This window comes from Capsicum annuum, chromosome 5 (assembly GCF_002878395.1).
Source record: "Capsicum annuum cultivar UCD-10X-F1 chromosome 5, UCD10Xv1.1, whole genome shotgun sequence".
Lineage (NCBI taxonomy): Eukaryota > Viridiplantae > Streptophyta > Magnoliopsida > Solanales > Solanaceae > Capsicum > Capsicum annuum.
The window spans coordinates 71456965-71460039 of NC_061115.1; positions in this window are offsets into that span (position 1 = coordinate 71456965).

Below are 3075 nucleotides of genomic sequence, written 5' to 3' on the forward strand. Positions count from 1 at the left end.
ACTTTTTAAGAGCCTACAAATCTTTATGCTTAAGCTACACTAGTATGTGATAGGTTTTATTAAATATATTGTATTAGGACATACCTATTGACATTTTAAAAGTAGTACAGTAAGCCCAAAGATAATTATCAAGCTTTCGTGACCAGTCACTATGATTTTCATTCAGAAACTTAGCTAGTATCATCTTAATCTCCCTTTTAAATACTTTCACTTACCCACTCATCTGGGGATGATATGGAGTAGCCAACTTGTGTTGTTTAACACCATACATTGCTAAACCAGCTCGAAAGAACATATTAAAAAAATAGGAACCTCTATTGCTTATGATTGTGTGTGGATTACCAAAATAAGAGAATATGTTTTTTCAAGTATGACATCAAACTTTTTCCCTCATTATCTGCTAATGTCACCACTGCCATCTATTTAACACATAGTCTAGAATGATCAAAATGTACTTAAGACAATAAGAGCTCACAAAAGGAACCATAAAATTGATGCCCCACACATCAAATAGTTCAACCTCCGACATAGTGGTCATAGACATCTTTTGTTGTCTGAAAATTGATCCTTGACATCGTCATTGATCACAAGCCTTAACAAACTTATGTAAATCCTTATGAATAGTAAGATAGTAGTACCTACTTTTTAATATCTTCCTTATTGTGTGATCACTTATATGATGTCCCCCATTGAGGATGAATGACAATACTAAAAAAGATTCAACATTTCTAACTCAGGAACACATCTCCTAAGAATACTATCTGCACATAGTTTGAACTGGTAAGGCTCATCCTAGAAATAATTGTTCACATCATGAACAAACTTCTTTCTTTGTTGAAAATTCAAATCTTATGGGATAATTTCACTTACCAAATAGTTGGCTACATCTGTATACCAAGGTATGAGGATGAGGTTGCAGCAAGTACCTATTTTTTAGAAAATGAGTCAATAATTTTAAACTAATCTAACTTATTCCCTTTATTCTCCAATCTATATAGATGGCCAACTACCTAATTTTTGTAACCTTTCCTATCCTTGACTACAAAGTTAAATTTTTGTAGCAACAACACCCACCTAATTATCTGAGTTTTACATCTTTCTTTCCTATCACGTATCCAAGTGATTCATGAGGAAAATGACTTTTGTTCCAAGCAAGTATGCCCTAAATCTTTCAAAGGCATAAATAATGGAAAATTGCTCTTTCTCTATAGGAGTGTAGTTCTTTAGAGCTCTATTCGATTCTTTGCTTGTATAGTTAATTAGGAGAAAATGTTTTTCCTTATGTTTCTTAAATATAATCCCAAGCACAACTCTATTTGCATCATACATCACTTTAAATTGTTTTGACCAATCTATTGCAATAATAATGGATGCAACGACTAACTTCTCTTTCAGGCACTGGAAATCCTTCAGACATTCATCATTCCACAAAAAATTAACCTTATTCTCTAATAATTTGAATAAAGGTTGGTAATTTTGGAGAAGTCTTTAATGGACGTCTTATAATATCTCACACGATCTAAAAAATTATGCACACCTTTTACCAATATTGGTAGTAGACGTATCTTTTCAATTACCTTGATTTTGGCTTGGTCAACTTTGATTCCCTTTGTTGAGTTCTTATGTTCCAATATTATGGCCTTTTTCACTATAAAATGACATTTTTTCTAGTTGAGAACAAGGTTGAACTCTTCACAATACTTCAAGACATTGCTCAAATTCATTAAACAATCATTAAATGAATCACCTACCATAAAAAAAGTCATCCATGAACACCTCTAAAGTATCCTATACCATATCTAAGAGAGTCAACATTATACACCTTTGGAAAGTATCTAGTGCATTACACAACCCAAAAGGCATCTTCTTGAAGGCAAAGTGTAATAGGTACATGCGAATGTTGTGTTTTCTTGATCTTCAGGTGTAATGGACATTTGGTTGTAGCCTCAATAACTATCTAAAAAGAAATACCAACCCTTTCCTACTAACCAATACAACATTTGAACCGTAAAGGGCATTGAAAAATAATCCTGAAGTGTCTAAGAGTTTTGTTTTCTATAATCAATCTATACTTTCCATCCTGCAACCAGCCTAAGTTGAATCAACTTATTTTTATCATTTTCCACCATAGTCATACCTCTCTTCTTCGGTACACACTGGACTAGGCCTATCCACTTTTTGTTTGAGATTGGGTATACTAGTTATGCATTGAACTATTTTATCATCTCCTTCTTTATAACCTCTTGCGCATGTGGATTAAGTAGGCATTGATGTTCAATAGTAGGAGTGTAGTCTTCTTCTAACTGAATCTTGAGAGTGTAAATACGTGGTGGCATGCCAATAATGTCTACAATAATCCACCTAATAGCTCTTTTGTACCTTTTCAACACCAAAACAAAAGCCTCTACTTGCTTTTCAGCCAGGTCAACTACAATAATTACTGGCAATGTATTTTTTTTTCTGAGAAATATGTATCTCAAGTAGCCTAGTTGTTCTTTCAACTCTAATATTGTTGGTTCTTCAATGGAGTGATTTATTGGAGGTTTTATCCTATTTTTTAAGTCCAGGTCCAATTTTCTCATAGTGTGTGAATATGATCCCATCCCTTTCAGTGCACAAATTATCTCATCATACTCTTCGTTTCTATCACTGTCGAAGTTCATTAATACTATTGCTAAAGTTTTAACCATAAAGTTTTTACTTTCTTCCACTATATCAATACCAAAGCCAACACTTATCTCTCTTGGTTGTTTCATTCTTTGACATACATCAAATGTCACCTCCTCACAATTAAGCTTGAATTTCAACTTACTTCTCTCTATATCTACCAACACTATTCCGATAGCTCGAAATGGCCTATCCAATATTATAAGCACCTCAATGTCTACCTCACAATCTAAAATTATTGTCTATTAGAATTATAAAATTTTCACCTTCACCAATACATCATAATGAATGCCAACAGGTTATTTGACCAAAAGTCATCTATCAATAACCACATGGATGTCGGCTTGTGATATCCTATTACAAGCTACTTATATATGGCTAATGGCATCAAGTTAATGCTCGCACCAA